This window comes from Lissotriton helveticus, chromosome 1_1 (assembly GCF_964261635.1).
Source record: "Lissotriton helveticus chromosome 1_1, aLisHel1.1, whole genome shotgun sequence".
NCBI classification, from domain to species: Eukaryota; Metazoa; Chordata; class Amphibia; order Caudata; family Salamandridae; genus Lissotriton; species Lissotriton helveticus.
In genome coordinates, this window is record NC_136057.1 from 923,773,627 (window position 1) to 923,800,564 (window position 26,938).

Genomic DNA, 26,938 nt, shown 5'->3' on the forward strand with positions numbered 1-26,938 from the left:
ATATATATATATATATATATATATATATATATATATATATATATATATATATATATATTTGCAAAAATACTCCACAAGCTCATAGGATTCAAATGGGTGGGGTAAGGGGTGGTCACCACACTGAGGCAGGTAAGTGTGAGAACAATTTATTTATTGACTGTCCATCTACACAGCTTCCAGGGACAACTGACAAGTGCCCCTCGGAGTTCAAACATTAACATTCTGTTTCCATGACAGTGACATGGTCAGTACTGAATAGGTAATTAACCTGTACAGTAGAGACTGCTACAACATCTCCTTTCTTTCCACATAACAAGAAAAAGAAGAAAAGGAGGAGATAGAAAACAAGTGAAAAAGAATGAACAGGAAAGGCAAAAAGGAAAGAAGAGAACAAGCAAAAAGAAATGAAAAAATAAAGATCTAGACATTTGGGAGGGAGAATTCTCCTTCCACTCTTGCGAGGAGTAACATACTCCAAAGACAGCTTGGGAGACTGAGAAACTTGCAGCGGACCTAGTCGAACCTGATCAGTAACACTACCAGATGGTCACAAAAATGCAAAGCTGGCAGAATACTTGATTATAGAGACAAAGATTTCTCCAGGTAAATAAAACACAAACATCGCCGAACATCAAAACAGACGGAGAGTGTTCTTTGCAATCCAGCAGCAGGGAGGTGGAAAACAGTCCAATCCAGGAAATGTTGAAATAGAAAAATGGAACACAGCACAGGCAGCACACGTGAGTGGAGAGAGGGACAGTCCAACTCATCGTCAAATTTGTAGTAACCACACCAAGGCAGGTAAGTGTGAGAACAACTTATTTATTGACTGTCCATTTCCATAGCTCCCAGGGACAACTGACAAGTGCCCCTCGGAGTTCAAACATTAACATTGTGTTTCCATGACAGTGACATAGTCAGTTCTGAATAGGTAATCAATCTGTACAATAGAGACTGCTACTGGTATTCTATCAAAATTGTCCACTAGAGGCCAGAAATGTACTAAGGAGTCTCGTCCCAACTGTTTTTCCAGTGGCAGGTTTGGCTGGAACTAGTCAGTTACATGGCGACTTTAGGCTGACTGCAATGATGTTGTTGGCTTTGGATGAGAAGGCCTGCACGGCAGCAGTGTAGTTTCCAAATCTGCGGTATGCTCAAAACAAACCTTCCTGTGTTGAGCTTAATGACTTGTCATAGTGACCTCAATCCCCTCAAATGGACCTCTAGCATGGTACAGGTGTTTGCAGCTTTCCCTGGAGCACACACCTGACCTTCTGCAATATCTTCTGGTTCAAAACCTATTTCATCTTCTTGCACTTCAGGATCTCACAAGCAAGTTTCCTAATATGCAAGCATCTTTTCCACAGCAGAGCAAGATATTAATAGTCCATTCAATTTAGTTGGGGAGATGCTTCCCTCAGTACTTCAATCACGAGTATGGATAAAGACTCACGGCAGGGATAGGAAAAGATCTTCATATTTCCTTTCTACAGGTATAAGTGCATAAATAATATCCTTTCTAGAGGTATAACTGCAGGAAGGGAATCAAATCATCCTTCCGGGTTGGTTCCAAGCTGATTCTGACATTCTACTGGGCCAAGAATCATTTCATAATGACTACATTTAGTTCAAATTTCTCACATGTAATTGTTCCTGTTCTGGGAGAGTGTTGTGTTTCAAGTAACCTCTTTCAATGTCTCTTGTAGGCAAATTCAACAGGACAAAAAATTTCTCCATGAAGACAACCCATATTCCTGCATTCTAGCAGCTTCAGTCCTCAAAGAAAAAGTCTCTAAGTAGGGAGACAGAAAGTGTATATGTGGGGCTTCCAGGGGGCTAGATTAGATGATATGATATCTGATTACTTCCAGGTGGCAGAGCAGGAAACACAAAGCAGATCCTACCCTTCAGGACCTGGCTATTCAGTACACATTCTCTGAAGTCTGACATAAGGCAATTGGTCACATGCCTGGTGTTAACGAGTTTGCTTCCCAGGATAGGAGGTTTGGCTACTGAATGAATTAACTACACTAAAAGGGGCTAGGTCTGATTGCATGTATCAAAAGGTTTATCATCCAGGTCAGTAGGTATTAATTACTACTTTGTGAATTCACTAGGGCCGAAAACTAGAGTATATATTATATTTCTCATAACTTGAAAAGTGAAAAAAGACTCCATGACGCCGGCATACAGGGAACTGCCCTAGACGAGATCCTCTCCTTCCTCGCTGAAAGAACCCTAACAATAAGACTCCCACCCTTCCTCTCTGAGCCCACAGAGATCAGGCGTGGAATACCCCATGGTTTCTCACTCAGCCCCACGCTCTTCAACATCCACATGGCCCCTCTTTCAGCCATCGTAAGGAAACACGGACTCAGCATATTATCCTATGCCGATGACACCCAGCTCATCATCTCCCTCACCAAGGAACCCAACATCACCAGACACAGCTTCCAGGAAGGAATGAAGGACATCTCTTCCTGGATGAGCAGCAGCTGTCTGAAGCTCAACTCTGAGAAGACAGAAGTCCTCATCCTCGGGACCACCCCCTCTATGTTGGACAACACCTGGTGGCCACGCACCCTCAGCAACCTTCCAACACCCATGGACCATGACCACAACCATGGCATCATACTGACCTCCTCCCTCACCATGAACCAACAGATTAAAGCCACATCTTCCACGTGTTTTAACACCCTCCGCATACTCTGCAAGACCTTCAAGTGGATGCCCCGAAGCCAGGAAGACCATCACCCACGCTCTCATAACAAGGAGGCTGGACTACGGGAACGCCCTCTACACTGGAGTCAACAAATCTCTACTTCACAAACTCCTGACCGTCCAGAACGCTGCTGTCAGACTCATCCTCGGCATCCCACGACCAGACCACATTACCCAGCACCTACGAGACCTCCACTGGCTCCCCGTCGAAAAGAGAGTGACCTTCAAGCTGCTCACTCATGCCTACAAATCTCTCCCCAACACCGGACCCCCAATGCCTCAACAAAATAATCTCCTTCCACGCCCTCAAGAGAAACCTCCGCTCCACCGACCTTGCCATGGCCAAAATCCCTTGCATCTGGAGAGCCAGAACTGTAGGAAGAGCCTTCTCCTATATCGCAGCCAAGGCCTGGAATGAACTACTCCTCAGCATCAGACAAACCCCACACTGCAAGCATTCACGAAGAGCCTCAAGACCGGATGCTTCGGAGCTGCCCAATATCCCCCCCAGTGCCTTGAGACCCTCACAGGTGAGTAGTCCGCTTTACAAATCCCTTATTGATTGATTGATTGAAATCAATCACTAAACTCTGTCTTCACATTTGTGCATTTCAGTAATGATTAAATAGACACATCTGTTTTGGTATCAACAGACATCCTTAGGCACTTCCTAGTGACAAATGGCCAGGTAAGTAATGAAAACAAACATGAGCAGGTAGGCTAACCTTTTCCTGTCTGTGGGCTTTGCTGGGCACATTATACACATTTATATGTGGGGGAAATGATCCTGCTCTGTAACTACATCTAACCAATGCAAATGGCCCAGCATCATCAAGCTAGCCTGGCTGATGAAGGGTGTTACCCAGAAACCGTTCCCAGGATGCTTGTTTCCGGTTCAGGGAAGACCTGGCTTGGCAGTTCAGGCTGGACTGTTCTCAGGAGGCACAGTGCCAAGACTGATTTCCAAATAGCTGGGTCTAAACTGAGGTGGCAGAGTGAGCTAAAGAATGATGATGGATTCAACCCAGATCTGTGACTGGGGGTGAGTGTCCTAAATAGTTTCAGCGCTCTGTCCATCATCTCTTCGTGTTTGCTTAATCCAGCACTGAAACAGCAACTTACAGTGTTAGTTTTTTTATACTATACACTCTTCGGGAATGACAGTTGTCCCAAGTTCCATCTCAAATATTTTGGGGGCTTGGCTAAGACATAGTTGGGGGTCTGTATTCAGAATGACTTTGAACTTATTTCCCTTTTTCAGTTGATTCAAGCCCTCATGGTGCTAAACAATATTGAATTATACATTAAACTTTGAGAACCAAGGGCACTCAGAAAAAAACAAAAGCTGAAACAGCCTAACACTGGGCTTAGTTCACGCAGTAGTGCTACGTGTAGCTACGCGAACTGCGTAGTGCACTGTGCAAAATGCTGTTCGCACTGATTGCACAGTGCTGGAAGCTTGTCCGCACTTTGCAATCAGTGCAAACGGTCGTTTTCAGCGGGTCGAGTAGATTTCTACTTGCGTTGCAGCTTTCTCAATGCAGACTGGTAATTTCTCATCGCAAGCGGTCTTGAGCATACGCAACCACTAGCAATGAGAAACCTGCCCTACCCAATCTCGCCGGGAGGTTTACTTTCCACGCTCGCGAACAGCAACTTGATGTTGCAGATCGCGAACAAGGAAAAAGTCTCTCCCGGATGTCATTTTGCTCGCTCGCGGTCACCAACTTGACGTTGAGGACCGCGAGCAAGCAAAACATTACCGCTACGCTACGTGTGCTTGCACTGTGCTACGTGCAATTCGCGTAGTGCTAAGTAGCGCAAACTTTCGCAAACTACGCGTGCGTAGCGCAGTACTTCACCCAGGGTTAAAACAGCCATGCATTTGCCAACCAAACAGTACCAAAAGAAAAAATATGCATTCAATGATATAATTTTTTTTATGTGTGTTATTGGCTTCATCTGAAGACTGTATGGGGTAGCTTAACCGAAACCTCTCACAAATCAAAGTTGCTGCACTGTGTTGCGTGAGAGGGGGAGAGAGCAGGACAGCTCTCCATCTATTAAGGCACTGTCCGGCTCGCTCCCTAGAGCTGCTGTACAATCAGACTGCCTAGTGTCACACACACATACATTTGCACTATGGTGCAAAGGTGTCTGTGTCATGTCTATTATAGATATTTTTTTACTGGAGGGTAGCATTCAATACAAAATACTGTGTCCAGACAACCTTTAAAACATTTACAACTTTGGATATATTCTGTACAGTGCAGCACACATGGAAAATCAGAAAAGTTTTGGGAAATAAACAATTACTCCTTTTTAGCAACAGACTCAAAGATGTGTTATATTCTGGTGCAAAATGTGGTTGGTTGCATCGAAATGCCACCTTTAAGGACTTTCTACTTGAAGATAAATCCCTTTAAAATTCAATGTTGTGCTATTAAAGCAGCAAATAACCTGCCCCTGTGTCCAGCGCAAAATCTCTATGTAAAAAATTGGATTATTAGTTGTGCAGGCTGTGAGGCCTACCCAAGTTATAGGTCCACAATTTCCCCTTACTGGAAACCAAGCACCCCCATAGTAGTACTTTTCTCCCTTAAGGTAGCACAGCTGAGCAGCTTGTGGCCTACTCAGGGGGCTGGTGTGGGCTAGTAATCACCACTGTATGGCATTAAATAATAACAATCAATAAATGATTGTCCAGTTAGTGATCCGTCCAAGATGGTGGTTGTGACTCAATAGAGCTCCGGACCTTCCGGGGGGGATTAATTTCCCCTACGCCGTAACCCCGGCCATTACTAGACTGGGGACATAGATATCGGAGTGTCGGAGCCCCCTGCATGGAGGAGAGCCTCGATCGACACTTGAGAAAGCCCTGCGCTGACGACACAGTCCAGTACCCGCTGCTAACCTCGGGCGGAAGCCGGGGCCTGGAGTAGAGCGAGGGCCCACACACGGCCCGGCCCGCTTGATGTGCTACAGTTTGAGACCTGCCCTTGGCCTGAAAGAATTTGGCTCCCCCCTGACACCCACTCAATAGCGTCCTGCCTGCTCCGCATTCATCCTCAAAGGACAGGCATTCCATAGGATACCCCTGGCGTGCTGCTGCAGGAGAATGTGCTGTCTAGCGAAGAGACCACACGGGGACACACAGCAAGTGGACGGCGATGGTGTGCGGGATGAGCTCATCGGAGACCGGCGCTGTGAGTGAAGAAGCCGCATGGTCCAGTGCAGACTCACATAATCCGCCCCTGACTCTGCTGGCTAATGCGGAAGCTAGAGCTGGCGCTACGCTGATAGCGAAGCCCGGGTCTACTTGTTGCCGAAATCGAGAGGAGGCCGGGACCTGAGGTGGAGTGCGGGCCCGCGAGCGGCACATCTGCCCAATCGCGCTACAGTGCGGGACCCGCTCTGTACCTGAAAATGGCGGAATCCCTTAGCTTCAGCTTCATGATGCCCTACCTGTGCCCCACACACCACTAAGGGGCTGTCAGGAACCCATCAAAAGACTCTTGTGTTTGTCACCAGAAATGCGCTGCAGTTTCTATTAAAGTACCTGCCATGAGATATCCACGTTGGAGGAGACTGAGCCCAGGATGGGGAGCCTTTCTTCGCCTGTTAATACAGGAACTAAAACGCTCTGCCATTTTGGGAAAAAAACGGACTGCATCTACTTCTTGTAGTGGTGCGCGGTCTAGTTGTTTTCCCTAGAACTCTGGTGAACCGCTAATGCGCCTGCGCGACTATCGCGCGGCGCACTTCAACTGAAGTTTTCCCGCTGACAGAAGCTTTCCGTTCTTCGCGCTTCGTGTCAAAATTAAAATTAATATAAAAGAAGAGTTGTTGCTGCCAATTTCGAACCTTGAAGGAAGTAACAGGTTTTGCTCGTTTTGGGTTGTCAGAGAAAGTGTCTTTTAAACTGCTTACCTTTCCTCAACAGAAGTTTAATATTCGGCAGAACTGGGTGAAGCTGCGTACGTACCTAATTGCCTCAGATTCTTGGCGAGAAGCAAAGGAGTTGGTCGTCCTGGGAGTGACTTCTGTCAAGAGAAGAACTCCACTATTCAAGTAAGCGTATCCATTTTGGTTAGATATTTGCTTGCACCGCTAAGGCTATTTCCAGTATTGCGAAGAGACTATAAAACCTGAACTTTGAAACCTCATTAAAGGATGCAGTTAGTTAATGGCTTTCAGAGACGGAGAGACTGAATAGCGCTATGCATTGAGGAGAGCTAATTTATCTAAAAGCGTCAGAGAATTGAAGTGCGAATTAGCAAAGCACCCTGGAGCTCTATTACGCAGAACAGCGAATACCAAGCAAGACTTATAGGGAGTTTTTCCTATTCATTTACAAAACTACGAAGAACTGTCTGTTTTGAAAGGTCATAAGTAACAGAATTATTGGAACTGTAATTGGACCGGTTCTGCTGGTCAATCACATTTGCATAAAACCCTTCAGACTAAAAACAGCATAGAGATAAGCTAGTCTTTAATAAGACACAGGTAAATGATGGTTATGAATTAGGAGAAGGAAAGTAGTTTTAGAGAGAATTGTAGAGATTAGAAAAGTTAATTGTTGTGCCTTTTCAATTACAGATATCCTTTTCATAATTCCAGAAGAGGAGCCATTGTCCAGAGGCCAGTCTCTCTTGTTTTTGTCTTCCACTTCTCCTTTCCCCCGGGCTGAATTTTGTGACTGCAGTGTTTTCTCCTGTCGCAGGCTTTTGCAGGTGGGATCTGGGGTAAGGTCATTGGTTCCTGAGGGAATCGCACTTGTGATTTTAGATACTCTGACAGATTGAAGTGCCTCCCTCTTAATTGAGGATTACAGATTCCCTCCCGGACAGTATGGCAGAAGGGATCGATTTAAAGTCCTTAACCAATATTTTAAATAGTATGCAGGAACAACTGAATACCTATTTAGCAGAAAATAAATCTTTGAGAGAAGAGGTTAGGAGATTCAGTCAAGAGTCCCTTCAAACTAGACAAAGGCTAGATGAGTTAGTAGCATCAAGCTCAATGTTCAAGGAAGCTCGTCTTTACCTAGTAACCCCTCCTCATCAGACATCTCTACTCAAGTCATTCACGCTATTTCCCCAATTATTCCTTTGGCTCCTTCGGAGAGATATGGCGGAGACCCAAACAATGCTCAAATTTGTATGACACAGTGTTCATTGCACTATTTATGCCACCCAATCATCTTTGCAGAAGACCAGGCAAAAGTGGCATGTCTTATCTGAATGGTGATGCTGCAGCTTGGTCAATGTCCTTGGTCACCAGAAATGATCCTATCTAATGTAATTTTGAAGCCTTTAAATTGGAGTTCTCACGGATATTCAATCGACGCTCTGTCTCTCAAGCAACATACAATGAATTGTTAGAACTCAAGCAGGGAAATCGTGATCTGGTAGGATATTTAGCACATTCCAACAAATTAGGAGTGAAGAAGAATTGGCCTGAAGAAAAGAGGGGTGCCATTTTTTATAGAGGGTTGAGGGATGAGCTCAAAGATGCCTTGGCACAGATTCCTCAAAGACCCACTGAAATTTCAGAGCTTATAGATCTGGTTTTGCAACTCGATCATCGTCTGTATGAATGGCGCAATGAGAAGAAAAGAGATATTCGTCCCCCGCCTCCTTGTTTTGACAGAGTGAAAACAGAAGGTCAAAAGGTTTCAGAAGGGGTTTCCACAGAAGAACCTATGCAGATTGGCTCAGTTAGAGCATCCGTAACTAAGCGCTCAACTTTGCTTGTATTGTGGATTGGCTGGACACTTTGTAAAAGAGAGTCCAAAAAGACCTAAGACTTTACAACAGGGAAAAGGACACAGGTAGAAGCAACAATGAAGTCAGCTCCAAACCCACAGCAAATAGTAAATACTTTACAGTCAGCTGCTCCTCATCTGGTGGTTTCCTTTACGGTGAAGTTTCGTGACAAAGAGATTAGGAAGGTCTCCGCGATGATTGATTCTTGGGCTACTGGAAACTTTTGTAACATCAAGTACGCACGGCAGATTGGAATAACATTTTTGGAAAAGCAACTCATGGAGGCAGTTCGTGCTGTGGACGTAACCAATTTATCTTCTGGTCCGAAGACCCATGTAACTGAATTGGTTCAATTAACAGGTCTAGAAGGTCATTCAGAATTATCAACATTCAATTTAATTGATGCGCCTCAGTTTTAGTTAATTATGGGCCTCCCGTGGTTAACTGAACATAACCCAAGAATTGATTGGAATAAAAGAACTGTGGCCATGGACTCCTCCTTTTGTAAGGAAAATTGTTTTTGTGAACAAACCATATCAGCTACAGACTCACCAGTGCGGAATTTAGTTCGCCATCACCCCGCTCAGATTTGTTTTGTAGACACCAAAGAAATTCCCTCGGAATATGAGGATTTGTCCTCAGTTTTTGATAAGCAGGAAGTGGAGAAACTGCCACCTCATCGCCCCTATGATTACAAGAATGAAATTGAACCAGGAGCCGTTCTGCCCTGTAGTCGCATCTACGCACTTACAGAAACTGAGAACCAATTCTTGAAGGATTATTTAGACAAACATTTAGCTAATAGATTCATACGCACTTCCCAGTCCCATGTTTCCTCTCCTTTGTTTTTCATTCCTAAAAAAGATGGAGATCTTTGCGCTTGCATCGATTATAGGGCCCTGAACCAAGTGACGGTAAAAAATTGCTACCCGCTTCCCTTGATATCAGTGTTGCTGGACCAAGTTAAAAATGCCAAGATTTATACTAAACTGGATCTAAGGGGAGCGTATCATTTAATCAGAGTGGCTCCCGGTGATGAATGGAAGACGGCGTTTCGAACCCGGTATGGTTTATTCGAATACCAAGTCATGCCATATGGGCTGTGTAATGCACCTGCTGCTTTTCAGCATTTTGTGAATGATGTCCTAGGTGAATTTTTGGACAGAGTCGCTGTCTTATACGTAGATGACATTTTGATTTTTTCAGACAGTAAGGAAGAACACACATTACATGTGAGAGCCATTCTGACAAGACTGTTAGAGAATCATCTAAAAGTAAAATTGGAGAAGTGTGCATTTCATGTAAAAAAGGCGGAATTCTTGGGCTATGTATTATCCCCGGAAGGAGTTAGCATGGATTCAGTGAAAGTCAGAGCGGTGCAAGAATGGCCTTCTCCAAGAAATTTAAAAGAGATCCAAAGTTTTACTGGGTTTTCAAATTTTTACAGAATGTTTATTCCAGACTTCTCCCACAAAGTAACTCCCATTACAAAATTGATGAAAAATGAAGCAACGTTTATCTGGGGAGTAGAATGTGAATAAGCCTGTCAATTTTTGAAAAAATCTTTTACTCAGGCCCCTATCCTGTTGCATCCAAAAACTGAAGATCCATTCTATGTCGAAGCAGATGCCTCAGATGTAGCCATCGGGGGAATACTTTCCCAACGTCATCCATGAACTGGTCAACTGCATCCAGTGGCATATTATTCCAGGAAGCTAACTCCCCTTGAATGTAACTATTCCATAGCCGATAAAGAGCTGCTGGCGGTGAAATGTGCATTCGTAAAGTGGCGTCATTATTTGTTGGGAGCCAAACATAAATTCACAGTGTTCACTGCCCATTAGAATTTACAATTTCTTAAATCTGCTCATCAATTGCGATGGTCATTTTTCTTTTTGCTGATTTCGATTTCGTGATCACTTTTCGGCCAGGAGCAAGTAATGCCAAAGCAGGTGCGCTCTCTAGAATCAACTCTGATTCACAAGAATCTTCAAGAGAGTAGCAAGCAATCATCCCAGAGGAAAAGATTATATCAGCTACAAACACTTCTGAATTTTCAGTTGAAAATCAAGAAGGCCATGCCAGTCTGTGAAATGGTTGAATGGTCTCAGAAGTATGAAGGCAGAGAAAACAAAGATGGCCTACCTTACAAAGATAGTCGTCTATATCTTCCAACAACTGAACTATAAGAAGAAGCTCTGAGATTGTGTCATGACAATTTGCTTGCGGGACACAAAGGAATTCATAAGACAGTGGAGTTAGTGGAAAGACATTTTTGGTGGCCAGGGATGAGATCACAGATACGACAGTTTGTGACCACTTGTGAAAGATGTTTGAGAGGAAAGTCAGATAGGAGAGCTCCGCAAGGGCAATTAATGCCTATACCCACCCCACCACATCCGTGGCACACAGTCTCCATGGATGTAATAATTGATCTTCCCCCAAGTCAAGGATTTAATACCATTTTAGTCATGGTAGATGTCTTCTCCAAGATGGCACATTTTGTCCCACTAAAAAAGATTCCAAATGCTTCTCAATTAGCTCAGTTGTTTGCCCAGCACATTGTCAAACTACATGGGGTACCACAGGTTTTAATTTCTGACCGAGGCACACAATTTGTTTGACACTTTTGGAGAGCTTTCACAAAGAAGTTAGGGATAGATGCTCGCTATTCCACTAGCTTTCATCCTGAAACAGACAGTCAAACAGAGAGGGTCAGCCAAGATTGTAGCATGTTATAATAGTTAATTACAGCCATTTTCATTTTTCACTATTAAAAACTACCTGTTCTCATAGGCCAGAATGGGCAGTTAGAGTATAACATTCTTATAATCCTAACTGACTCAGGGAACATGGTAGAAATTCGAATTGAGTATGCCTGAACTCAGAATAATAAAATATATCTTTTAGTAAAGTTTATTTTAATATTCTGTGTTTGCAAATATCACTTTTAGAAAGTATGTATTTGCTTGCCTAACCATTTGAGCCTGTCTCTGCTGGGTTGTGTATTCCTTTTCTGGGTTTGTGAGTGACAGGGCTGGGGGATTCCAGTAGACAGGCTGGGGCAGCCCAGTGGTGAATAGAGAGATCTGCATCTAGATGGGAGGGAGGAGTTGCACCTGGGACCTGAATAGGGCTGGGCCTTCCCTCCACAATGCTGGCTCCACCTCCTGTGGCTTGTCTGATGTCTCTGCCCTGCACTGTGAAATGAGAGGAGGAATCATGTCAACAGAGTGCTCCAGAGCTATATCTTCCCTCCCCTGTGCTGGCTCCACCTCCTGTGGGGCGGCTGATGTCTCTGCCCTGCACAGTGAAAATAAGAAGAGAGTCATGTAAACAAATTGCTCAGGAACTAGTTTTGACTAGGCAGAGGCCTCTCTGCCTTCAGAGAACAAAGGATTTTGGGGTATAAATATTGGGACCCTGATCCCAAGACATTAGATCACTTCTGGACAAGGAACCTTTCTGCCAAGGAGAAGAACCAAGGAAGCTTCAGGAGTTTGGACTGTCCCTCTGCCAGTGTGCTGTTTGCTGGGTTGGCCTGCAGTGGTTACTTCATTGCCAAGGGAAAGGAGAATGAACTTTGTAAGGACTTTCATCTACAGAATATTCTCCAAGGGCATGAACTGTGCTTGCCTCCTGCTGAAGTCTCAGGGACAAAAGACTTCACCTCCAGCTCCCTCCTGAATTTCCTTGCTGGGAATTCTGACTCCAGACACCAGTGTGCTGCTGGGAGCTAGAAGCGCGACGCATCGAGAAGAAGCGTGTCGCCGCCGTAGCTGAAATCATCGCAACGCCGGAGAAGCGAGCCTTCGTCGCATCTCCCTGGAAGTGTGTGTTCATCGAAGCTGCCTGCTGTCGCATCACTGGAGAAGCCTGACGCCATCGAGAGAGTCGCTATCGCATCACCGGAGAAGCGTGGCGCCCTGCCTGTCGCGGCTCCAAAGTACAGAGTCGTCGCAAGTCTGCCAGGGCATCATCACATCATCTTTGCATGGCCTCATCAAGGGCGCCATCTTCTCGCATCGCAACTGGATCATCGCATCGCATCAAGGCGCCATTTTGCGCACCGCAACGGGCCCGCAAGACGAGAATCCACACATCACCTCCGCACCGGTAAGGCTCACGACGAGTCTCCTACTCTGCTCAAGCATTGAGGCAGGACGCAACCGTTCCCCCGGGTCACGGAACCAACGCATCTTCCCTTTTGTGAGCCTTTTGTTCACTTTGCGTTACGCATCCAGGTACTTTGTTGAGAACTTTGTCGCATTTACCATCAACTTGAACTAAGAGACTTTAATCATCTTTTAAGTAATCTTAAGTGTAGTATTGTGGATGTTTGTCGTTTGTGGTCTTGTGTTTAATTCTATATAAAGAATACTTATTTTCATAAAACCTGTGTTGTGTCCATCTGTGGTGTTTTCACTGTATTACTGTGTATACTCACAAATGCTTAACACACTGCCTCTGAGATAAGCCTGTCTGCTTGTGCCAAGCTACCAAGGGGGTGAGCAGGGGTTATTAAGGAGTGTAATCCCCTTATCCTGACTTAGAAGTAAGAGTCTCTATTTGGACAAAGGTGAATACCACTGCCAACTAGAGACCCCCAGATCTAATAGGGGGGTACCCTCAAAAGACTCTTCTGTTTGTCACCAGAAATGCGCTGCAGTTTCTATTAAAGTACCTGCCATGAGATATCCACATTGGAGGAGAATGAGCCCAGGATGGAGAGCCTCTCTTCACCTGTTAATACAGTAACTAAAACGCTCTGTCATTTTGGGACAAAACTGGACTGCATCCACTTCTTGTAGTGGTGCGTTGTCTAGTTGTTTTCCCTAGAACTCTGGTGAACGGCTAATGCGCCTGCGCGACTATCGGGCGGCGCACTTCAACTGAAGTTTCCCCACTGACAGAAGTTTTACGTTCTTCGCGCTTCGTGTCAGAATTCAAATTAATGTAAAAGAAGAGTTGTTGCTGCCAATTCCGAACCTTGAGGGAAGTAACAGGTTTCACTCGTTTTGGGTGTCAGAGAAAGTGTGTTTTAACCTGCTACCTTTCCTCAACAGAAGTTTAATATTCAGCAGAACCAGAGGAAGCTGCGCACCTGATTGCCTCAGATTCTTGGTGAGAAGCAAAGGAGTTGGACGTCCTGGGACTCAGTGACTTCTGTCAAGAGAAGATCTCCACTATTCAAGTAAGCGTATCCATTTTGGTTAGATATTTGCTCGCAGCGCTAAGGGTATTTCCAGTATTGCGAAGAGTCTAGAAAACCTGAACTTTGAAACCTCATTAAAGGATGCTGTTAGTTAATGGCTTTCAGAGATTTGATAGCGCTGCGCATTGAGGAGAGCTAATTTATGTAAAAGTGTCAGAGAATTGAACTGCAAATTAGCAAAAGCACTCTGGAGCTCTATTAAGCAGAACAGCGAATGCCAAGCAAGACTCATAGGGAGTTTTTCGTAGTCATTTACAAAACTACGAAGAACTTTCTATTTTGAAAGGTCATAAGTAACAGAATTATTGGAACAGTAATCGGACCGGTTCTGCTGGTCAATCAGATTTGCATAACACCCTTCAGACTAAAAACAGCATAGAGAAAAGCTAGCCTTTAATAAGACACAGGTAAATGATGGTTATGAATTAGGAGAAGGAAAGTAGTTTTAGAGAGAATTGTAGAGATTAGAAAAGTTAATTGTTGTGCCTTTTCAATTACAGATATCCTTTTCATAATTCCAGAAGAGGAGCCAGTGTCCAGAGGCCAGTCTCTCTTGTTTTTGTCTTCCACATCCCCTTTTCGCCCGGCTGAATTTTGTGACAGTACTGTTTTCTCCTGTCGCAGGCTTTGGCAGGTGGGATCTGGGGTAAGGTCATCTGTTCCTGAGGGAATCGCTCTTGTGATTTTAGATACTCTGACAGGGGCGGGCGCACCGCATGATACTCCCAGGGTGCTAGCTGCGGGTGGACGCGTGGCCTGGGAACTGAGCCGGCCCGGGGGTCCGCAACAAGAGAGAGGCAACGACATGCCAGGGAGACTCATTTTAGGGATGAGGCGGTGAGTGGCGAACTTACATGGCCCCACACTGATTCATGCAACTTGCCCCTAAGCCTGTCGAGCAGAGAGGTGTGACTTGGTGAGCCCTTTGATGACAGAAAATTTACCGGGATTAAGGGGATATAGTCAATCATTGAGGACCCCGAGGACTGGCCCAAGAGCACTGTGAACACTGCATGGTAGATGCTGGGACCTCTTCCCCCACCTTCCCCCACAGTGAAGAGCTTCCTCATACAGGAGCCCTGGTACTCGCTACACCGCCTCTCACGGAGATACAGCATCGCAGTAAGCATCCCCTCGGGACTAGGCCCACACTCCACGCGTTGAGCCTTCACACTGCCTGGGGAGCATACAGTGTGATCCCGCCGCTGTATGTAACATAGCTAATATGCAGGAGGGAATAGGCCAGCTGATATTGGACAGAGGTTCTACCCGCTCACCTTAGTGCGCCACTGTCCACTACTACTAGACCCCTCGGTCCTGTCTTGGCCTAATTAACGTGACACCATATTACTTACTCCCTGTCTCAACGACAATACTCATCCAGCACACACTAAGGGACAACAGGGCAGCACAATATCACTGCCCAGGACATTGCCAACAACCTCTTTTGGCTTACCTACTGAGACGGGCTAGCTCTGAGCTTAGTGGAAAATTTACATCATGGGAAGGGACTGAGCAAAGACGCTGGAGGGACAAGAAGGAACTGGCACCTCTCCCACTATGACGGAACACACTAGCCGGCCCTCCTTGCCTGGAGCAGCCTCTACTGGACACACCGATGGAACACCCGATAAACTAGACCTCATTCTTAAGAACATTTGAGACTCTAGAGCGGCGCTCAAGTTACAGATGGGTACTCTCACCACAGGGCTAACACTACTCAGGGCGGACCACGGTAAGCTGGCTGACACAGTCAAGGACCATGGCCAATCCATTACAGACCTTGCCCCCAGAGTTACGGAACACTCGTCTACCTTGCAGCAACTACAGCAACAGATGACGACACTTATGGACCGGGTGGAAGATGCGGAGGGCAGAAACAGACGCAATAACATGCGCATTATTGGCCTGCCGGAGCGCAGCAAAGGGAATAAGGCGGCAGACATAATGGAGAAATGGTTCAGAGACCACGAAGCTCCTGAGGGGTTCTCCCCGTACTTTTGCGACGAACGGGCCCACAGATTTCCGACCGGACAACCCAGACCTGGTGCACCGCCCCGCCCTCTGATAGTGAAAATTCTCAATTATAGGGACTGCGACGTCTTACTACAGAATGCGAGAGAAAAGGCACTAATCCAGTTCGAAAACCACCGTATATCATTGTACCCTGACTATACCATCTTGGTACAAAGACAGAGATCGTCCTACCAAGCTATAAAGAAAAAACTCCAGAAAGCACAATTTAAATACGCACTTTTATATCCAGCCCGGCTGAAAGTTATTCATGACAAAAAAAAAACATTTTGAAAGTCCAGCACATGCCGAGGAATGGATGGAAGTTATGTGCATTGGTTCTAGCTAAACCAGCTGCAGACTTCTCCTCACAGGACTCAGACAAACTCCCAAAACTAAACTCTCATCGCTCCCAGAACTCCAACAGGAGTAAAGGAGATGTGGGCCCATCGCGAGAGCAACAACGACAAGATCAGGAAGGAGCGATTACGGTTGTGGGTGCCTTTCGCGAAGATTCCAACAAAATTCCCATGAATTCGGAAGACTGTACTCGCCATTCAGACTCTGAACACAGTATGACTCTCTTCCCCACGATCACACCTGGGACAGCCGATGACATGATCGTTAACTGACCACAGACGGTGAGTCTACGATACCCGAGAAAGACGCAGTGGTATTAGCTTTTACAGATAGCATGGACTCCACGCCTCAGAGACTATCATATCCTTTTACTCTGTACACAGTCAATATATCGATTTACTAAATATCGACCTACAGTAATATCGAGTAGGAAATATCGAAAGTACAGAATATCGAGGTCAAGAATATAATTGGACAGAATATAGACCCTAAGGTAAGTAATATCGATTTTTTTATATCGATGTAAGTAATATCGAAGTTAGTAATATCGATATCAAATATATCGATGTTACTAATCTCGATGTTAGTAATATCGATATTTGTATTATTGTTATGTATTTCATTATGTATTTAATATGTATGTGTTATATGTTTTTTGTTAAGTATTTTACTTGTTTTAAATTATATGTGTACTTTCTTTATATATTAATAATGTTATTTTTTAGTCAATTTTATGTTTTAGTACTGGAGCAGGTTGTGGGTTTATAGGGGAATAGGGTGGGAAGTAATCTAATTATACTAAATTAATTATTAATTTTTGGGAATTGTAAATTAAATTTAATAAATGTTTGCGTTTAAGTTCTGTAGCGGGTTGTTGGTTTATAGGGTGATTGGGTGGGAAGTAATTTAATTGTAATTAAGTAATGATTTATTTTTATTTATTGGTATTGATAATTATTTTATTTTTAATGAATTATTAATTGGCAATTAATTATTGTATTTGGTAATTAATGTTTGTGAATGGTAATTCATTTTGTTAATTGGTAAATACTTTTTATTAATTGGTAAATATTTTTTATCACCTGGTAATTAATGTTCAATAAAAAGTATTTTTGGGTATAAAAGCATTTTATTGATTAATATTTTTCAATTTTTAATACATTTGTAATAATGAATATGTTTTTGTTATGGGAAATAGTTTATTGTTTAATATTTATTATGTGGTAACTAATATTTATTAATTAATATGTATTGGTATTTATTGTTAATTTATTGTTAATTAATTATTCAATTGTAATTATGTGTTTAATGATTATTAATGGGTATTTGTAAATGATGTAGAGTGATTTAAAAATTAAATTATTAATTATTCTAAATACTAAAATTATTTATAAGTATGTTATATTTAACTTCTACGCTTTCCCTACTGTTGCACTTTCTAGAGTAGGAATAGTAATTTTTACCCCTACTCTATCCAATGCTTTTTCTACTGTTGCACTCTCTGGAGTTGGAATAGTAATTTTTAACCCTACGCTATCCAACGCTTTCCCTACTGTTGCACTCTCTAGAGTGGGAATAGTAATTTTTACCCCTACGCTATCCAACTCTTTCCCTACTGTTGCACTCTCTGGAGTGGGAATAGTAATTTTTACCCCTATGCAATCCAACGCTTTCCCTACTGTTGCACTCTCTGGAGTTGGAATAGTAATTTTAACCCTACGCTATCCAACGCTTTCCCTACTGTTGCACTCTATGGAGTGGGAATAATAATTTTTACCTCTACGCTTTCCAACGCTTTCCCTACTGTTGCATTTTCTGGAGTGGGAAATATAATTTTAAATCCTACGCTATCCAACATTTTCATTACTGTAGTGGTTTTGGACTTTGAATGGTAGTTTTATTTATTTAGCTATTTAATATTTTTTGTATTATTTTAGATAATGTAGTATATAATTAATTTTAAAAATATTGAAAGTATATATGTTTTTTTATATATTAAACTTTGTATTTACTTTGTATTTATGTTATTGTTTTGTGTGTAGATGTAGTTGTAATGTATAATATTTTTTTATTAATTTGTAAATTAATAAAATACTTATTAAAACGTATTATTAAGTAAGTATAATATTAAATATTTTATGTATGTTTAAAATTAATAAATAATACATATATAATAATAAAATATTAATTAAACATTATTAAATATTTGCAAGTATGTTTATTTTATTTATAAGTATAATTTACACTTTTTTTACAGAAAAAAACGATATTTTTAACATCGTTCTTTTTGTTTCGATATATTTGTACTTACCATGTTGTAGATAGGATGTCGATATTCTTGCCTTCCATATTCCTGCATCGATATTTCTGTAGGTCGATATTTTATGGGTCGATATTCTGTCAGTGATTCCTTTTACTCGTACTGATTTACATGAATGTTATCTCTCTGCTGTGCTCTGTTTAGTAATGTAAGGGGCTCAAATTTTATGTTACATTGGTATAAAGTACGCACCTCTACAATTATGGGTTATGTTCTGTTTTAGGGGGGGCTCCAGAATACTTTTGCAAATGATTGATTACAACGGAAACACTGTCCCCAACTAATCTGATCGCACACCTCCCCGGGGTGGAGTTCCGTAGAGCTGCCGAGTTGCAGACCCTTCTGTGACCTTGACCATGTATGAGGATGTCTGCTTATGCACCGTTATCTGTTCGGTACTACTTGTACACTATTGTTGGGCACAGCGTAGTTCAGGTATTGCGCCAAGTTTTGTTAAGGTTTTGGGGAAAGGGGACTCCTGGTCGGGTTTGGTCTACCAGCTCCACGTACGTGGGAGCTCCACACTACACACAAGGACATGCCCAGGAATGTTAATACCATAGGGTCGTACAACTTTATCACATGGAATGTACGTGGGTTGGAGCAATCCAGAAAAGGCACCGTATTCATGCATATCTCCTCAGGCATAAGACACAGGTGGCGATCCTCCAAGAATCTCATTTAACTGATTCTGAAGCACAAAAAATGCACAAAAAATGGAGAGGGCACATTTATTCTACTAATTATTCGGCCTTTGCTAGGGGTAGGACCATCTGGATATGCCATGGGGTCCCATTTCTTGAGCTGGAACGCCGGGTTGATGACCAAGGCAGATACATCCTGGTAAAAGGCACACTTTATGGCTCCCTGGTGGTCCTAGGAAGCTTTTATGCCCCTAACTTTGATCAGGACTATTTCTTGCATAGGCTGGGTATAGTATTAGCGGATTGGGATGGTATAACCTGGATACTGGGAGGGGATTGGAATGCTGTATTGAACACTGACCTAGACAGGTGACATCCGCCCTTACATGACACAAACGCTAGCAAACTGGCAAACCTATTCACTACATGGGCGGAGGGGTGGACAATCTCTGACGCATGGCGATGCCTTTACCCTACCCACAAAGAATATTCCTTTTATTCCTCATTACACAGTCTCAATATTGACAGATTCCTATGCTCTAGATACATCATCACTAGGACCCACCAATCCACGTATTTAGCAAAAACCTTCTCCGACCACAACCCCCTAGAGCTCATACTTGGCTGGGGTACGGTGCCCACCCCAGTGCCCACCTGGAAATTACATCCACAACTACTGAAAGATGCCCCATTCCGCACAACCCTCTCCAACACTATTAAAAATTATTTGGCCGAAAACTGGAACACAGCCTCCTCCAACTAAATTGAATGGGATGCCCTGAAAGTGGTGTTAAGGGGAGCGTTGATCGGACAGTTAGTGGGGGCCAGACAGGAGACGCACCAATGATTAAAGAGCATCGAACAATGATTGGATACATTAGAACGGGAGGCGGTATCCGACCCAGACAAACGAGGAGCATTGCAGTCTGCCCACATAGACCATGCGGAAACATTAGAGACACTGCGGACAATAGATCATATAGCATTTCTTCAACGGAAACACACAGAAGCAGACAGGTCAGGTGCACTGCTTGCCCGCATAGTTAGGGATAGGCCAGATCCGCCAGTCATAACTAGAATCCATACACTTACAGGTCACATAGTCCATACACAAAAAGAAATAAAAACAGCCTTTTATGACCATCTTGAAGCGCTTTACGCACCCCCTACTCCTGTGGAAGGCTCCTCTATAACAGAGTTTCTACAGGTTCTTCCCTTTCCGGTAGTTCCCAATGACGTACAAAAAGACATAGATGGCCCCATAACTCAACATGAAATCCGTGCTGCAATTAAGGGTCTGAATCGTAACAAAGCGCCTGGGATTGATGGACTCCCTGTCGAGTTTTACCATACATACTCAGAGACCATGGCACCCACACTGGAATCCATGTATAAAGTGGCCTTTGAGACTGGTCGCCTACCAGATTCCACTACGCAAGCAATGGTCACATCGATACCCAAACTAGGACAAGATGGCTTAGAGCTGTCTGCTTATAGGCCCCTCTACTTGCTGTCCACTGAATATAAAATTCTAAGTAAGGCCCTTGCTAATCGCATACAGCCATACCATAATACGCTAATCCACACTGACCAATGCGGATTCCTACCAAATCGCAGTACTTCCCTAAACATAGACGGCTACACTATGTCATGAGGGCCACCCCTCAGGATTACCAATATGCAGGATGCATAGCACTGGACCTTAGGCAGGCCTTTGACTCCCTCTCTTGGGACTTCATGTTTGTGACACTGCGACGGTTTGGGTTCCCGGACACGTATATTAAATGGGTTTGTTTATTATATACATCCCCCAAGGCCAGAGCACGCACAGGCCATTACATCTCGGATCAATATAATATTCATAGGGGCACAAGGCAGGGATTCCCACGATCCCCCCTGTTGTTTGTGCTCGCACTGGAGACCCTAGCTATAGCCCTCAGAGGCTCAGCGGGTCACCTCGGCATTCCCATTGATGGGGTATATCACTTAATATCCATCTATGCAGATTACATACTCCTGTACTTACGCGATATGACAGCTAACAATGCCCCTCTCCTCAATATATTTGCCACTTTTGAACACCTGTCGGACCTGGCTATAAACCCTGAGAAATCGTCAACGTATTTCTTCCGGGAAACGCCACACCCAACCCACCTACAGTTTGGCGATTACACCTTACCAGTGACTCTCACCACCTTTAAATGTCTCGGCATTCAAGTTTACAGAACACAGGAGGATCAGCTTGAGGGCAACATAGTACGAGTGATAACGGCCCTCCGTGCTAGTGTGGTCTTCCGGTCCTCTTTGCCACTATCGGTGATGGGAAGAATTGCCATCTCAAAAATGGTGATGCTGCCTTGCCTTTTATACTATTTGTGAATTTACCCATGGTTCTTCCACAATCTATTTTTAACACATTGAATGCTATATTGGTTAATCTCATTTGGGGTGCTGGCTGCAGACGAATAAGTCTTCGGAAACTCCAACTAGAGACACGAAGTGGCGGCCTGGGAGATCCTGATTTTTTAAGCTACTACTACGCTAGTCAGCTCCAATGGTTATCGTATTGGACTGCGGGGAGAAACTTGCAGGAGATTGGGTTCACGCCGCAGAGGCTAGATCGGGGGGAGCTACATTCCTTGCTATTGCCGAAGGCTAAGATTCCTCCAGATTGCCCTCTCCTACTGAAGATCGCCCTACAATGCTGGAGGAAGGCCCTATTGTACACAGCCTCAGTGACCCCTTATGCCACGAACATTCCCATCTTGGGTATCCCCACACCACAGGGAAGACTCGAGGGCCAGTATACAGGACTGGGCAGATAATGGGGTGGAGGACGTTGGTGCATTCTTTGGCGATGGCACCATACTCGATAATGACTCCTTCTTACAGGCCACCGGTGCACCACCACGCTTATTCTTGTTACACGCTACAGTGACACATTACATTAAGACTACTTGGGCCCCACAGTGGAATGAACCCCCACAGCATAGCCTGGTACATCTCTCATACTACATGGGACCCGGAGGACACTTGGTGCAGTGGTTATACACAGGCATCCAGACACATGCAGCAATTGCACTCACCTCCCTCAGAGCACACTGGTCCGAGGACTCTAGCGTTGAAATTACTGACAAGGCATGGAAATGTATGCTAGAACACCCCAAAAAAGTATCGCGTAACGCGAAACTAAAATTTATTCTGTTGATGGTCCTTCATAGATCGTATCTTACCCCCCAGAGGATCCATCACATGTTTCTGGACTCCTCCCATTGCTGCACCCATTGTAGGGGAGATAAGGCGGACTTTCGTCACATGCTATGGCCTTGCCCTTGTCTCCGGGATTACTGGGGGGGAGTCTGCCACTCGTTGAATGCGGTTTCACAACTCCCAGTCCCGGATGAAGCGCTAAATTGCCTCATAGGCCTCCGCAAGTGCTCAGGGGTACAAAAGGTATGGTTAAAGTTTTTTGATCTGGCACTCATTTTAGCGGTAAGAGTCCTCACCATGAGGTGGAAGTCCCCCAGATGTCCGGCGGTATCCACTGGTCAGGCTGACATGCTTCAATGGGGAAGGGCAGAGGGTGCAGCTCTTCATAAGGAGGAAGAGAGGGGGCTGAGGAAACAACCCATCTCGATGGACTGGGAGGCAATGCTGCTTGAACTGGAATCGCTTGATTTGTCACCCCCAAAGGCTACCCCGACCCCAAAACACACAAGGTTGCCATGAGGCTCCTTATCCCTAGGTCCTGAGACCCAGACTAACACGTTCCAACCCTGAGACACGAAGCAATACGTCTATAGTGCTTTACCTTGATTGCCAGGAAAACTGAACTAGGATTGACCAGGAGTCGGGGTGTGAGGGGTAGGGAGGGGGGGCAGGTGATTGAACAGGTTCCTTTTTGTTAATTGTAAATGTACATGGCTTTATATTGACAAAGCTTATGTTGAAAATCTACTGTTTTATTACCAATAATGCCACTGGAGATTATGATCCTCGATTTCTATGTCACACAGAGTAAAGTACGCAGAATCTGTATATAACACATATACTGTAACTATGGTAAAGAAAAAAGACTGTCTCTGTTGACTATCTCTTACTTTATATGGTGTGGCAAAGCCATCAATAAAGTTTGTTAAAAAAAGTGATTCTTCTTTCAAAAAGGAAAAGTACTTTTATTAAACACACACCACTGAATACAATGCATTAATTTACAAATATATGCATCAGGCAGATAGAAATACCCTAGGTGACAATTTGACATCACATTTGACCCCTGACAGACATTGACCCCCAAAAACAACAGTACCTCCCAGAACTATATTAGATAGAACATCACAATCCAAGTGGGGCATCACTTTAAATAAAGCAGACCTATTGGCTTTTTCAAGGAATCACAATATCAATATATAGAGCAAGCCAATTGGGTTTATTAAGAGTTCACCACATTAAAAAGACCGAAATCAACATGTTAAAAAGTACCATTACATCCTAGTAATCAGTAACCAAGTTTAAATGCAATCATTAATACCAATAAAACATTTCAATATTTATCAAACACCATTCAGCAATATATTGTGAATAAATCAAGTAAAATCCACATAACATATTTGAGTCTTTTTCATAAACTTTTAGACTACATAAAATGTAGCATTGGACCGACCACTAGAGGTTGCTATACTCCCAGGCTATAGAACAAAGGTTTCAGTCTTAGAAGTGTTTGAAGATAATGAAAAAGTCCACCAGGGTCATGTTTCCTGACTCCTGAAAGACTTAGGGTTACATTTTTTAAGGGTAACATTAGGGGGTCTGCTGTGCCTCCTGCAGCCCCCATCTCAGATTTATCCATGTTTGTGATGCCTCTGCTATCCTGGGGCACCACAAAGCAAGGAAAACACATGCAAATTGTACCCACAGGTCATTGTTGAAGTCTCCTCAGCTGGAGCTGTGAATTTCTAATGAGTGGTTTTGGCCTCAGCTTTTCTTTGTGGCACTGCGCTTCGTACCGCACATTTTCTGGTAACCTTTAGTTTAATTTTGTCTTTTTCTTGGAGGCGTGCTTGGTCCCTATAGCATCACCCTCCAGCGCTGCCCAGCTAGCTCCAAGCCCATCCGGCTCTCTTCACTGCCAGCAGAGGAGCTGGCAATTGGATTCTTTCTGCCCGCTCCATGTAGTCAGGGTGTTCTAACTTTGGTGGCTGCCACGCTCCACCCAGACACAGGCACAAGGAGTGGGGGTGAGCCCACCACCGCTGGGGGTGTCTTCCCCTCATTGTGTGCCAGAGGATGGTGCCTTCCTTCTGTTATGGGGGCATAATGGGGCTCTCCCTCTTGCTTTCTTTGTGGGGTTCAAGAGGATGTAGTCCTGGACCCCTCCTTGGTAGACGCCAGCCCACGGTATGGAGGTGTCTGGGCAAAATGGGTATCTGGGAATATGGTGTCAGATTGTTACCTAAGGTGACTTCTCATAATTGTTTACCACTGCATCAACCCCTGGTCACTGGTCCGCCACGGAGGTCATTTTATGAACCGGCAGCAGTGTCCCATGTGGTCCATTTTCGGGGGGTCAAAGGCCAAATCCTTTTTCCTTTGATATTTTGGGCCTCATTGGGCTGTTTGGCTTGAGATTGGGTTCATTTTCTTCTTGTTGGCAAGACTTAGCCTCCTTTATTTATTTATTTAACATGTTTTATATAGCGCTATCAGAACACTTTACATGAGTATTCGTTGCAATATAGCAAAACTTACAATGAGGTAGCCTTTGCAACAGGCCTCCTGGCCTCTACAGTGGCACACTTTTGAGGGAGCCGGTTCATCTGGCTATCTCCACCAGCCTTTCTCCTTTATTGGTCTCTAGTTCTTCCCTCTTCTTGTTGGGGCACAGAAATCCAGATCTTCCCCAACTGCACTTTAGTGGGTTTAAGGAAACAAGCCTCCCTGAGCTGGAGAAATATGACAATTCTGGAACGCCCATAATGTGCAAGTGTAAATTCGTGGGACTTGCATATTTAAACTTGGTGCATATGTTTCATCCAAGTTTGACACCTTACTGGACTTTGTAGGTCTATGAGAAGTGAAATTGCACTTTATGGCAGGTTTCCCCCTTAGTATAAAAAGCAGCGACACTGCAGATAAACCAGTGAACAATTTCAACTTTACCTATGGGTGCCCACGGATATTATAAGGCCTATCCTAGGTCAACATCTAACATTGCACAGTTCCCTCTGCGCCAGGCTATGTGTACACTGTTACCGGGCTGCTCACAACGGTAGTCTAACATGTGCTGCCCACACGTGTATTCACGTGTACCCAGCTAAGTGCCCATACCCTAGCTGTGTATCAGCAGCCTTATCCTAAAAGGTCGAAACAGGCAGTAAACATTCACAGTCCATATGCCATGTGATTAACATGAGTGAGACACAAGTAGTGAGACTCACCAATAGTAAAAAGATTCAATGGACGGAACCCATTTGCAAAACTCTGGGTTTTTTACTCCCACCTTCCATTTCATTTGCTTTTAGTCATGTTTATTAGCGGGTTTCTGGGACTTGCTTAACTTTCCCCAATTATTCCTCTTTCTATATTTTAGCTTCTAACAAACCAGGCAGAACAGGATAAGATATTCCAGCAATTTATCAAGAGAGTGCAGGAAGTATGGAAGTGACAAGCTACATTAGAAAGCATAATTTGCTTTCGTGCAATTACGTAAAACTATACGTCATCATTTGAAATGCAAATCTAGTATTTAGTGCTATATGTCAGAGCAAAATGCACCCATGTGTCTATTTTAAAAGCAAGGATGCATTTTATACTACAATAAAAAGCATGAAAAACACAAGTGCTGCTCACAAAGGCAGCCCTTATTTTGGTTCCTCCTGCAATAATTTGGAAGCATAATAGTGTAATTTCAGGAATTTTACTTAACGAGCATGAGGTAAAATGTCTAAGTATATGCAAATTATGTGGGTTGTAATTTACGATACTAAGCTCAGGTTTCATCAGGAAGCTAGTGACCCTCTCACTGCAGAAGAATACTGCCATGATATGCTGTGTACCTGCAGCCTGTTAATTTGTATAAGCAAACTCATGCTTCAAAAAAGAGTGGTTTTTGCAGACAATATACTAATCTACTATGTAAAAATATTATGAGCATGCTTTATCAAAACAATTTCTTAGACTGTTCTAGACTGAAATGAGGTAGTGTCTGACTTAAGGATCCGAGTTAGCTAAATTGCTAATCTTTGTTCCTGGGTCCTAATCATGGCGTTGACACTTGAACAAACGTTGTGTGAGTCTGGGAAAATCACTGCATGTTCCTGTGCATAAAATTGTAAACATGTTTACTGGTAAAAACGTGCGAATCTTGGTGTGACTTTCGGTGATGAGATATATATGAAATGTCAATGATGTAACAACGATGCCATGGGTCACAATGCAAGATGGCAAAATGAACATTCCTGTCCCTTGGCCATGTAGTAGAAGGAAGCATAAATTGGGTAGTTGGCCTTTCATGTCCTTGAGTCCCAGAGGCACTGCACGGGTATGACAGTCTGTTCCCACCCACTTCCAGACATTAGTTCACTGCTCTCTGCTAAGTGCCTAATTAAATAATGTTTCGTCTACAAGGATTCTGTTTTAGTTTAATATTTTGGGATGAACTATTACCTTGCTAGGCCAAGCTTGTAATGAGAGTATGCGATCAACCTCTTTCATCCACGCGGACCCTGCTATTCCCTTTGTTTTCCTCACAGCCCCTGTCACGCCCTTTTCCATCCTATTACCCCTTCTCTCACCCTCACAGACTCTGTCTTAAATGCTTCTCTTCCCACAGCCCCATCACACCCTTTCCTATTCCCAGAGACCCTATTATTTCTTCTACCATCCAATTCACTGTATC